Genomic DNA, 14318 nt, shown 5'->3' on the forward strand with positions numbered 1-14318 from the left:
ATGTCCCAAGTCTCCCTCCTCCCCACCCGACCCCCGCCTGTACTCTAAACAGGCTCTCCATTTCCCTTTATTCTCATTATTAGGACAGTTCAAAATGTAGTTATTACTCTAACTAAACTCATCCTGGTTTGTGGTGAGCTTCCTGAGGTGAGCTGGAACTTCCAGCTTTTTTCTCTTTTGTGTCTGAAAATTCTTATTGCAAGAATGTCTTTCATTTTTCTTAAAACCCATAGATGAGTGAGACCATTCTGCGTTTTTCTCTCTCTCTCTCTCTGACTTATTTCACTCAGCATAATAGATTCCATGTACATCCATGTATAGGAAAATTTCATGACTTCATCTCTCCTGACAGCTGCATAATATTCCATTGTGTATATGTATCACAGTTTCTTTAGCCATTCGTCTGTTGAAGGGCATCTTGGTTGTTTCCATAGTCTTACTATGGTAAATGGTGCTGCAATGAATATAGGTGTAAGGAAGGGGTTTTTGTATTGTATTTTTATATTCCTAATGTATATTCCTAGGAGTGGTATAGCTGGATTGTATGGGAGCTCGATTTCCAGTTTTTGGAGGAATCTCCATATCGCTTTCCATAAAGGTTGAACTAGATGGCATTCCCACCAGCAGTGGATAAGAGTTCCTTTCTCTCCACTGTTTATTCTCATTCTTTGTGATGTGTGCCATTCTCTGGGGTGTGAGGTGGTATCTCATCACTGTTTTGATTTGCATCTCCCTGATGATTAATGATGTGGAGCATTTTCTCATGTGTCTTTTGGCCATCTGTATTTCTTCTTTGTCAAAGTGTCTGTTCATTTCTTCTCCCCATTTTTTGATGGGATTAGATGTTTTTTTCTTGTAAAGTTCTGTCAGTGCCTTGTATATTTTGGAGATTAGCCCCTTATCTGATGGGTATTGGGTGAATAGTTTCTCCCACTCAGTGGGTGGCTCTTGTATCCTGGGCACTATTTCCGTTGAGGTGCAGAAGCTTCTCAGTTTAATATATTCCCATCTGTTAATCTCTGCTTTCACTTGCTTGGAGAGTGCAGTTTCCTCCTTGAAGATGCCTGTAGTCTCAATGTCCTGAAGTGTTTTGCCTATGTGTTGTTCTATATATCTTATGGTTTTGGGTCTGATATCAAGGTCTTTAATCCATTTGGATTTTACCTTCGTACATGATGTTAGCTGGGGATCTAAGTTCAATTTTTTGCAAGTGGCTAGCCAGTTGTGCCAACACCACTTGTTGAAGAGGCTTTCCCTGCTCCATTTAGGATTTCCTGCTCCTTTATCAAAAATTAGGTGATTGTATGTTTGTGGAACATTTTCTGAGTATTCAAGCCTATTCCACTGATCTGAGGGCCTGTCCTTATTCCAATACCATGCTGTTTTGATAACTATTGCTTTGTAGTAAAGTTTAAAGTTGGGGAAAGTAATTCCTCCCATATTCTTTTTCCCAATGATTGCTTTAGCTATTCTAGGGTGTTTATTGTTCCAAATGAATTTTAAAAATGCCTGATCCACTTCTTTGAAGAATGTAATGGGTATTTTTAGAGGGATAGCATTAAATCTGTATAATTCCTTGGGGATTATTGCCATTTTGATGATGTTAATCCTGCCAATCCATGAGCAGGGTATGTGTTTCCATTTCTGCGTGTCCTCTCTTATTTCTTGGAGCAGAGTTTTATTGTTTTCTTTGTATAGGTCCTTCACATTTTTAGTCAAGTTGATTCCAAGATATTTGAGTTTGTGTGGACTAAAGGCATCTTTAAGGAGGAAACAGGACTCTCCAAACAAGTGCAAGCAGAAATAAATAGATGGGAATATATTAAGCCAAGAAGCTTCTGCACCTCAAAGGAAATAGTGCCCAGGATACATGAGTCACCTACTGAGGTGGGAAACTATTCCCCATACCCATCAGATAAGGGGCTAATATACAAAATACACAAGGCACTGACAGAACTTTTTTTTGTTGTTGTTTTTTTTGGGCCACACCCGGTAACGCTCAGGGGTTACTCCTGGCTATGTGCTCAGAAGTTGCTCCTGGCTTGGGGGACCATATGGGACACCGGGGGATCGAACCGTAGTCTGTCCAAGGCTAGCGCAGGCAAGGCAGGCACCTTACCTTTAGCGCCACCGCCCGGCCCCGCACTGACAGAACTTTACAAGAAAAAAATAATCTAATCCCATCAAAAAATGGGGAGAAGAAATGGACAGACATTTTGACAAAGAAGAAATACAAATGGCACATGAAAAATGCTCCACATCACTAATCATCAGGGAGATGCAAATCAAAACAATTATGAGGTACCATCTCATGCCACAGAGAATGGCGCATATCACAAAGAATGAGAAGAAGCACTGCTGGCGAGGATGTGGAGAGAAACAAACTGTTATCCACTGCTAGTGGAAATGCAGTCTTGTCCAAACTTTATGGAGAGCTATATGGATATTCCTCAAAAAACTTGAAATTGAGCTCTCATACAATCCAGCTATACCACTCCTTGGGGTATACCCTAGGAACACAAAAATACAATACAAAAATCCCTTCCTCACACCTATATTCATTTCTGCGCTATTTACAATGGCCAGACTCTGAAAACAGCCAAGTTGCCCTTCAACAGATGAATGGCTAAAGAAACTGTGGTATATATACACAATGGAATATTCTGCAGCCCACAGGAGAGATGAAGGCGTGAAATTTTTCTATACATGGATGTACATGGAATCTATTATGCTGAGTGAAATAAGTTAGAGGGAGAGAGATAGATGCAGAATAGTCTCACTCATCTATGGGTTTTAAGAAAAATAAAAGATATTTTTTCCAATAACCCTCAGAGACAAATATAGGGCTAGAAAGTCCAGCTCACTACATGAAGCTCACCACAAAGAGTGGTGAATGCAGTTAGAGAAATAACTATACTGAGAACTATCGTAACAATGTGAATGAATGAGGGAAGTGGAAAGCCTGTCTAGAGTACAGGCGGGGGTGGGGTGGGAGGAGGGATATTTGGGACATTGGTGATAGGAATGTTGTACTGGTGAAAGGAGGTTTTCTTAACATGACTGAAACCCAACTACAATCATATTTGCAATCACGGTGTTTAAATAAAAATTTTAAAAAAGAGTACAGATACAAAGCAAAGAATAAAATATGAAAGTTAATTTTTTTCTCTTGTAGCCGGTATGCTCTAATATATCATTTTCTTTACTTTCTGTAGTCTATCCTTATATTCATGAAAATCTTTATTTGACTCTGCATATTATTATTTAATTTTCTTAAGTTATTAGTAAGAACTCATATGGCATCTTTTCAAGTGGTATTGAGTCTCAGGTATTTGCTTTTAAATGTTTTTTTGGATATGTTTTAAATATCATAGTCTTGCAGACTCAGGGAGAGTAAGTTGAGAAGTTTTCTTTCCTTGTAATTACCTTACCTTGAACAATTTTTTGTTCTTTTCCTGTGCCACACAATGCTCCACGGACAACCAGATGGTTCTCCAAAATGTCATCAGATGGAATTAGAATATTCTCAATTGCTAGAATATTTTCTATTGCTAGAGTAAAAGAAGATTCTACTTGTTCTTGGTTTGAGTAAGCTATATTTTAAAAAAATCTTGTTTCAGTGTAATGTGGTATGTAAGTCTACATTACCCAGTGAAAATTTTTGTGATCTTGTACAAATTACTTACGTTTTAGAGCCTTCATTTTCCCTCTGGGAAATGGGGATTGCTGAAAGACAGAACTTATCATTGCTGATTAGTTGGTAGATTGGCACAAGGTTGAATATTTGTATAATGTTTTTACATAATTGGCCTTTTACTGACCTTTTAAAGTTCAAGCTAACTCTAATATTGAATTCGACAGAGCTTTCATGATGTCAACCTGGAGCTAATATAATTGTTATTAAGTATGCTACCTAGACCTTCTCAAAGAATCTTAGTGGCTAGAGAGATGATACAGAATGCAAGGCACTTTTTTTCCATGCAATGGACCAAATTTCGTTCCTTGCATGACATACAGCCCCTGGCATGTGGCCTAGGAATGATCCCTAAATATAGGAATAGCAGTAAGCCCAAAGCACAAGTGGGTGCAGCCCCAAAATAAAATAAAATACAATAAAATAAACATACAAACAAAAACACCTTACTATGCATAAAGCCTTATCTTAAAAGGATTGCATACATTTTGCTTTCAAATTGAGAAAAAAATAAGGAAAAAATATAAATTTATAGAGCAGTCCTTTCAGGCTTTATAAATTTCTGAAATTTATAAATTATATAAAGCTCATAAACTTATAATTGTAAATTTAAAAGTTATAAAGCTTCTCTCAGGGTTATTCCAGGCTTTCTATTTTCTACTTAATAAATGTTATGGGATTGAATCATACAAAATAGCATTCAGCAAATATTTTTCATGTTCATATGTTTCATCTCATGAAAGAAATACAATATAATGTATAGGAAATAAGGACCTTTTTCATTTGGAAAGATGACTTGCCAAAGAGACAGCATTTGTACCCATCTTTGCCTACTTCCTAAGTGTATATTTATTGTCCTGTGTTAACATCTAAGCTGAAATCTGAGGTTGGGCATACATGTCTGTTCTGAAAATAGCTCAACTTCCCTCCCATAACTCCTGCTTGAGCAGATCACTTGTCTGAACTTGGAAAAGTCCAAAGCAGTGTGACCTCCTAGGGAAGCTGGGTATTGTTCCTTAGCATTCCAGAAACTATTTTCTAACCTGCCCGTATCCTGTCACTCCAACTTCCTTCCCTTTGCTGGTCATTTGGCAGACTTAGGCAAGCTGCAGATCTCAGAGATACAGGCTTGGTCTCTTCTTCCCATTGATGGCATAATCCTGGACAGGAAAGATTTATGGCACTCCTAAACTTCCGAGGAAGCACACTCCAGATGTAGAGTGAAATTTAAGGACTCTCTCTGAAAACAAAACAAAAACAAACAATAAATAAATAAAACAAGGGCAGCTCAAGAGCTTCCTCCACACCCTCTAAAGCAGACACTCCGTTGTTGGTCATGGTCTCTGTAAGTGACTTCCCTTTTCCTTTCTTCTTATCACTTCCCTTTAATGTGTGCCTGGAAGCATTGCAAAGGGGAAAGTATAAACAATGTATGGGGTGGAGATATATTTAAAGGAAATTTATGCCTTGCATCCTGTCTACTTGAAAAATAATAATAAACTGGCAGGAAAGTTCTGTACGATTTGCACCTTGCCTGGGTGTTCTGTCCTATTCAAATAGGTAGATAACCAATTAAGCTTTTAAATAATTTTACAGTTGACTCTCCAACTCATATCATATTTGACTTAACATGCGCCAAAATCTAGCTTTCTGGGTTAACCTCTTAGTTTTATAACATCTGAGGGTTTTTGTGATGGATTGTAGCAATTTCTTCTTTAATACTACCTCCCCTCCAAAGTAGCATAATAGGATTTGAGTTAGATCAATCATAGAAATGAAAAGAAAGGTAGTGAGAGCAATCTAGAGACTTATCAGAGAAATAACTTTATACTTTATACTTACTTTATATTTACATTTTACTTATGTTTAATGACTTTTTAAAAGGTGCAATAACAATATTAAATTTTCATGTCACTTATAGATTTGATATTTAGAAAATATAAATTTATGGATGCTAATAGTCTTTTCTTATGCATGAGGGATACAATCTAAGACTTCCAGTAGTTGCCTGAAACCACAGTACTACCAAACCCTTTATGTAAGACATATTTTTTCTTATACAAACATACCTATGACAAGACTTAAGGTTTCTGAGACATAATAAACTTTTAACAACAGTGCTTATAACCAGCACTTGTCTTGCATGCATGAGGCCCCAAATTTTATCCCCAGGATTATTTGGCTTCTTTACGATTCAGCACTGCCAGTTGGACTCCTGGATGCTCACTGAACATCACCAGATATAACTCTGGAGGCCTTGGCATTCCGCTGAGATAGCCTTGGTGGCCTCCAAAATTGCAGGGTGCTAGTAACATTGTAAAAACTAAGATTAAAACATCAATAGAAGTTGTCCCTGCACCCCTGGACCACTGCTTTGGATCTCTGCCTCTAATAACTCTAATATAAAATAAAAAATATAAAATATTCTGTAATGAAAGTACTTTAAAAGTGTTTTCTTTTTAACTGTATTGTACACAACAATTTTTTGAGCAGCAGGGAACAAGTGAAACTGGAAACAGAAAACAGAACCATACATAAATGGGGAGCTAATGTACATGAGTATTAAAGTACAAACGTATAAACACATTGGGCTAGATATTCTATTTGAAATAATCAAGGGAATTGCAGAAGACACTGAACTTTCTAGAAGAGCAATACTAGCTTCCCTCACTGGTGACTCCTCTTGATGTCCCCACAAGGAGCTCAAGGGTCAGCTATCCTTTATGTTATTAGAGTACTATTTTTGAGACAATATTTTTTGCAGTGTGCCCATGTATTGATTAAAAATGATATTGTAGGAGTTGAACCAAACTATGAAATTTTGCTTTATACTTGTTACATCCTTTATATTATCTGACTTTCTCCTTACCTTTTAATTTGGCTACCTTTGATCTTGGACAATTCCTTTGATTAGACTACCACAATGTTCTGTGATAGAAAAAGGTGGAGACTTGTCCAGGGTCAGACACCATTAGGACACAATCAAAAATAGTCATTCACAGCATGTCTTTCATCAGACATGAATTGTAAAACCACGTAAGATGAGATTATTTTGGAATTAAATGGAGACTTTTTTGGTGGTCTTATGAATACAAGACCCAACTGGTATTTGATGACTGGAGGGAGGTTAGAGCACCAAAGAATTGCCCTGTATCTCACCTGAGTTTTGAATTCTTCACTTTATTGAAACGTGTTTGCAATTTATGACTCTATAACCAATTTATGTTTTACATATATGTTTATTTTATAACATGAAGTTTTCATGTACATAGACTTTTTTCAGATAGTCAATTTCAATGCAAACTTAGAGAAGAAGTATATTGGTTAAGAGTATTAACTCTAAAACCAGGCTGTAAGAGTTTGAACCTCATTTTTTACTTACCAAATGTTCAAACTGAAGACATTGTCTTCACCTCATTGAGCATATTTTTGTTTCATATATGAAGTAGGATAATAAGCCATTTGGGTGCTAAGGGCCTAAATAAACTAACATATATAAAATAATTAATAACAATATCTGATCACATTAAATTATATGGACAACACATTACTATTTATTTCCCTATACAAAAGTAAAATTTTTCAGTATTTCAGAGAAGAGTAGTTGCTATTTCTCTACCAGTATTTTTTTTACATAGGATTATATTCTTGGTTATTTAATAATTATTATGAGTATTTTATTATTCTATGATGCTTCCCAGGGAATTTAAATTCTATGGACATCAAATTACTATTTATTTCTTTATACAAAATTTGCCCAATTTATTAAAATTTTTCAGTATTTCAGAGAAGAGTAGTTGCTATTTCTCTACCAGTACTTTTTTACATAGGATTATATTCTTGGTTATTTAATAAATATTATGAGTACTTTATTATTCTATGATTCTTCCCAGGGAATTTCTATAAGAATAGTCATGGTGTTTTAAATTAATTTTATTTCTCCATTTATAATTGTTTGTTTGTTTTTTGGGTCACACCCAGTGATGTTTAGGATTATTCCTGGCTATGTGCTCAAAAATCGCTCCTGACTTGGGGGACCATATGGGACACAGGGGGGATCGAGCTGCAGTCCTCCGTAGGTCAGCCGTGTGTAAGGCAAATGCCCTACTGCTGCCCCACTGCTCTGGCCCCTTTTCCCAATTATACTTTTATATTTTAATATTGACTTTTGAAAATTATATGTGAAGAGATATAATATCTTTCTTTATATTCTTTCTATATAATTAACCAATCTCACTAAATTACATTACTTTATATTGTAAATTGGGCAAATTTTAGAACTGCAGACAGTTGAAAATATAACACTAAAACATTAAAATAATAATTTTATGATAAATTAATGAAAATATATTTAATTACTTGGAGGAATTTGTTATCTAAGCATTGTTTCTAATGTAAAACTAGAAATCAACCTAAATCCCCAAAATAGGAAACAAAACTTTATGGAGTATCATGCAAAAATTTAATTTTTATATTTAATTTAATTATTATATTTTAAATATATAATTTAAACTTTAGAGTAAAATTTTCAGTGGCTAAATCTATTTTCCCTTTTTAAGACAACAGTCAAGTAATCTATAACATAAAAAATTATCAGCAATATCTCTGAGAAATGTGCTGATGAGCTTTTTAACTAGATAAGGACCACTTCAGGGACAGAAGTGGTAGCACATTGATAGGGTGTTTGTCTTGCTCTCTGCTGACCCAGGATGGACCTGGGTTTAATCCCCGGCATTCCATATAGTCTTCTGAGCTTGCCAGTAGTGATTTCTGAGGGCAGAGCCAGGAATAACACTTGAAGACAGTCAGAGTGTGGCCCCAAAACCAAAATTAAATAAAAAAGAACCACTTGAGGTTTTTTTTATTATTTATTTTATTTATGAGTACAATGATGCAAAGAAAGAGGACAAGGTAAAGTTATTGTGGAAGGACAGTTACCAATAAACAGAGTTCTCAGAAGAAATCTCCCCTTGCTGACACCTTAATTTTGAACAGAAAGTCAAGGAACATTAAGAAGAAATAAAACAGAATCCATGTACAATTACTTTGTCCCTCAAGTCTCCAGATATACATTATAACATTTCTTAGGGGTACACAAAGCAATTTAAAGCCATGATATTTGTGTAACACCTGAAGGCATAGTATTTTTTACATTTCCATGCATATGCATATTAGTTTATGTTAACCTCAAAAGTTTAAGTTTTTTTTTTATTTAAGGTTTAGAGTCAAAGGAATAAAATAAAAACAGTGTTAGAGTGGCAATTATTGTTTGCATAGGCCCACCAAGATATGGGTGACATGAGAAGGAAAAGCCTCACACATTTTTGTCACCAATCACCTGTCTGTATTTATAAATTTCATATTTTTTAGGTTCCACAATTGAGATACAGTGCTTAACAGCAATTATCTTTCCCTGTATGTCTAAAGTTATGGTCTTGGAGGTCCATCCTTGAAGCAAATAACAAAATATAACTTCATCATCCTTTGCTTCTTCTTTTTTTTAATTGCATGCATCACACCCTAAAACAAGGCATGTGCTTTACCATCGACTAACCCTTTCCCCAAGATTTATTATTTTATAATAAATAATATCCCATCTTTCTCATTCAGTCATTAATAGATGTTTGATTTGTTACCATATAAGGCTTAGTATGAACAATGTAGCAATAAACATTGGGATTCATATACCTTCTTTGAATAAATATAGGGAATTGGAATAATGGACCATACAATACCTGTATATATATTTAAAAATTTTTAGGCACATTCCATGCAGTTTTCTATAGTGGCGACACTAGTTATATTTTCTCCAATTGTGTACAAAGGCTCTCTTTTGCCATTATTGGCTATCCATTGTACCAGTGGTGAGGCACTATCTCACAGAGCAGGTCTTAAAACTTGAAGTGCCTCTTTAGCTTTTTCTATCCTCAGGAAACAGTTCTAAATTTTGAACTCTCTTCTGGTTGTGAGTAATTGCACTGGGGGAGGGCTTCTCCTACCCACTTAGTGAAGTTTTCTTCTTGTTTGCCAGATGGACAATCATCACTTAGTCAACCTTTGGAGTTTTTCAATAGAAAACCGCTCCATCTGTAGTTGTAGACTCATTGTGCATGTGGGAGGAGGTAAAATCAGGATTGTCTTATGTCACCATTTTGAAATCAGAATGTGATTTTTAAAAAAAATTTTCTGATAGTGAAGCAGTATTGCAAAAGTATTGGCCTAGAAAGATTATGAGTTTAATTCTATTTATTTTCAGGGGAGAGCATGAAAGCATCCCCCCACTATGACAAATAATGCAGTAGAATTTCTCACATCTGGGGGAAATTGCAGAGGTCAACACATCTGGAGGGCAATGGTTGAACCTCACCCTGGGGAAATCACCTTTGTGATCATGGTATCACCTCTGCCAAGTAATTATAAGTTTAATTATATTAAATACCATTTGTTTAGTACTGTTGGAGGATATTGGACAAGAGCATGTTTAAATTCAAATCATCTTGGTCAAATAAGCACTCTATAAAATCTCTGCTTTGAGGGCTAAGAAAGTTGAAGAAGAGTTGAAGAAAAAACAGCAGTTAGAAGATAATATCTCATATGTGAATTAAAACTACAAGTGATGGCAGTGAATGTGATGAGATTTAGTCCAAATAACTACATTTTCTGAAGTCTGAACCAAGTGGTTAAGCCAATGAATTAGATCTGTGGTGTGAATGATAAGCCTCAAAACTGATATTTTTGGAATCAAACCACAAACGTGGTGTTAATGATAATAATGAAGAACAGAGACTAAGAAACTGCTTAGGCATGTTATATTATGAACATTTCTTTGAATACATTTTCATTGCAATACTATATACAATATCCAAGATCTGAAAACAACCCAAAAGGCCACTGACAGACGGATGAGAGAAAAATAGGTGGTATGTAAAATATAGAGCATGGTGAATTTTCTGAATTCATTCTTTTCTAGGTAGAAAGGCCAGTAGACAATGCATGATAGAATTTAGACTTTGGGGAAGAGCCCAGACCTGAGGCAATATTCCAGAGAACCATATTTATACCTAGGAGCTTGGTTCAGGTTACTAGAAAATAATGACGCCAAGGGAAGTGCCACAGTATTAGAATGTGAGGAGAATCTATCGATGCATAAAGAACAGAATGAGATGGGACAAGAGCAAGGGGCCTACAATATAAAAATCAAATTGCAGCATATTAAAGTTAGAAGGGCCTGAGTGATATAGTACAGCAGGCAGGGTTAAGTTTATGGTTAGAGCAATTATTTTATAGGACGCTGGCCTTTTACCCCACACGGTTCCCTAAATACCAAGACTAATTCCTGAGTGAAAATTACTCTTTTTTTTTGTTTTGTTTTGTTTTGGGGGCCACACCCTTTGACACTCAGGGGTTACTGCTGGCTATGCGCTCAGAAATCGCTCCTGGCTTGGGGGGACCCTATGGGATGCCGGGGGATCGAAAAGCGGTCCTAGGTCAGCCCTGCGCAGGACAAATGCCCTACCACTGCACCATGGCTCCGGCCCCTAGAAGTTACTCTTGAGCAAGGAGTAATTCCAGAGCATTGCTGGGTATCAGTTGTCAGCAACAAAACTTCACACAAACAAACAAGAATATTAAAAAGGAAGAATTAAGCATCTGTGCCAAGTCAACTGTAAAGTCATACCACCCATATAGTCATCGGATTGTTATACAGCTTTTAGATCTTTATTTTAGATGTTTTAAAATTTTAATGTCATTTGCCTTAGAATAAAACATTAAATATTATTGTACTGAAATCAGTTTTTCATCTAGTGATCTGTCGGATGTTTTTCTGGGAATATTTGTCATAGGATTTTATTTCTCTCTGAAAATTCTTTAGGAAATGCTTAATAGTCAGAGGTTGAATTTCCTAGTTTTATATTCTACTTTTTTTCTTTTCATTCTACCTCTTTACAAGAATAAATTTATTTCTGGAAGATTTTTCCTCAACTTTGTAGGGGAAATGCAGAACCAGGGTCAGCGAGCTTGCAAATTGAACCAATTTGCTTCTTGTTTGATTCACTTACTTTCTATAAAACAATTTCTTTCAAACTTCAATATCACAGTGAAGTTCTGCATATCCCTTTGCAATCCAGTATGCTTTCAAAAGCATAGAAGGAAGAAAAGCATACCTTAAGGGAAATAATAAGTGCCTCAGATATTCACTTGTCTTGTGGCTACAAGTTGAAGAAACTTCAACAATACTATACTAAATCCCTGAGATTCCTTATAGATCTCAAAAAAATTTAAGGAGTGTTTGGTTCCTCTTAATATGGGTCTTACACCTTAAGTAAAGACAAACTTAGAAAAAAAAGTAATTATATCTCAAGTTTCTTACCATTTTAGTAACAGAGAACAGAAAACTGGAACTTGTTACCACACTTGTTGCTTGTACAATCCAATCTTTAAGTAACACTTTTGTTTTATTTTTCTGCATTAGTTTGGTTATGCTACGTTATGACATTCAAAATTATTTAAATGTTTATTGAGGCTGGAGCAATAGCACAGCAATAGGCCATTTGCCCAGCAAATGGCTGATCCCAGAATGGACCTGCAATCCCATATAATCTCCAGAGCTTGCCAAGAGTGATTTCTGAGCACAGAGCCAGGAGTAATCCCTGAGTGCCACCAATGTGACCCCATAAAAACAACAAAATAAATAAAAAATAAATGTTTATGTGTTAATTTCACAATTTATATAGCATCCTCCACTTTTAATTAAGTATCTTGAAAAACTTAAGCATAGAAGATATGATCTCATTAAGGAAAAATTAAATTTGGGAAGGAAAAATATAGAGAAATAGACAAAATTATAAACTTAAGATGGCAAGCAATTTTAGCTCACTTATCATTGCATTGGGATTTGGAAGGCCTGCTTTTAATAAATTTGTATTAAAAATTCCATGTTGATCAATGTTAAGACTCAAAATATGAAGTGCCACATTGGTCAAATATTGCTATATACAGAAAATGGAAGAATTTTCTATATTGAAGTGCTTTATTTTCAACTAGAAAGTCAGCGAGTCAAAGAAAGAGAAAAAGTTTATCTGTGTATTTTGAATCAGTCACATAACATATTCTTGGGTAAATAGTAAGTTTTTGCTAGTAATAAAGCTACATCTGACATAAGTGGGAAAGTGGAAAAGAAAAAGCAGCTAAACTATATGTGAATTTTTTTTCAGCCACACCTGGTGATGCTCAGAGGTTACTCCTGGCTATGCTCCTGGCTTGGGGAACCATATAGGATGCCAGGGGATTGAACCAAGGTCCTAGGTCAGCTGTGTGCAGGGCAAATGCCCCTACCACTAAGCCACTGCTCTGGCCCCAAAATTATATGTGAATGTTTAATGTCATGGCTTTAGAACCTTTCACAGAAGCTCTGAACCTTTGGCCTTGCTCTGCTAGACATATGTGAATTCAAATACATATCATTCATTTGATCTCAGTGTGGTTACTCATAAATGTCGATTTTATTTCTATAAGATTATCTTTCATAAAATGACAAAAAATAATCCAAACCAATAACATGATTTTATATTGTTTTCCTCCCTAAAATTATAGTGGAATTTTCTATGTCTCTAAGCTATTCACAAATCTATCTGATAATCATAAGTTAAGAAATATTGGCTAAGTTTAACTTAGAACATACTGGTCAAGAACAGCCAGTACACTTGTCTTGTACACAGCAGGTCCAAGTTCTATCCCATGTACCACATATGGTCCTCAAATCATCACCACCAGTGATCCTGAACACAGAGCCAGGAATAAACCCTTAGCATCCTTGGGTGTAGCATTAAATAAGAGAGAGAGAGAAAGAGAGAGAGAGAGAGATTGTACACTTGCCCCCATATAAGCCTCATTGAGAAATATAACAATTTTAATTAACCATCTTTTACTAAACTGTTTTTCAATAATTCCACTTACTTTGTCATAATGGCAATATGAAATAAATTATTTTGTGTCTGTCAAGAAGTCACAGGGTGGGCAATAGGGGACAGTGGTAAAGGGAAGATCACTGGTCACACTGGTGGTTGGAATGGTGCTGGAACATTAAAAACCTGAAATAACTGCATATGAAAACTTTGTAAACCACAGGTTTAAATAAATTTTTTTTATAAAAAAGGAGGAAATAAAGAAAATACTATCCAAACAAACCTGGTATGTTTAAGCCATTAGAGGTTTCAATATGCCAATAATATTAAGAATTTTATGCATAAATATTCAAGTAATTTAATAATAACAGAGTATGTATATGGTCATGAGTCCCCAAGCCAGGGACGATTTCTCAGTGCTTAGCCAGGAGTAACCTCTGAGCATCAAATGGGTGTGGCCCCCAAAAAACAAAACAAAACAAAAATTAGAGTTCCTGGTACTACTTAGTAAATATTATGTACCTTAAATATTACTGGGAAAGATTTGTTATTCACTTTGGTCACAATAAAAATAATTAAAAACATAAGTATTAAACTTTTAGTTTCTCTTTAACCTATAATTTTGTATTTCAATGAGGTATACATGGAAATAAATTTGATTACAAATAAATTTGCTTACAAATTTGATTACAACTGATAAATATTTATCAGTGAGTTAA

The 14318-nt window shown here is 35.3% G+C and overlaps 1 non-coding gene across 1 annotated transcript; it reads right to left on the reverse strand.

The window, feature by feature from the left end:
* Positions 1–9947: 9947 nt before the first annotated feature.
* Positions 9948–10112, reverse strand: LOC125997841 (U1 spliceosomal RNA). The gene has a single exon (XR_007491846.1). It is a non-coding gene; the product is annotated as a U1 spliceosomal RNA (small nuclear RNA).
* Between the last annotated feature and the right edge of the window lie 4206 nt (positions 10113–14318).

The sequence above is a fragment of the Suncus etruscus genome, chromosome 19 (genome assembly GCF_024139225.1).
Source record: "Suncus etruscus isolate mSunEtr1 chromosome 19, mSunEtr1.pri.cur, whole genome shotgun sequence".
In the NCBI taxonomy this organism is placed as follows: Eukaryota; Metazoa; Chordata; class Mammalia; order Eulipotyphla; family Soricidae; genus Suncus; species Suncus etruscus.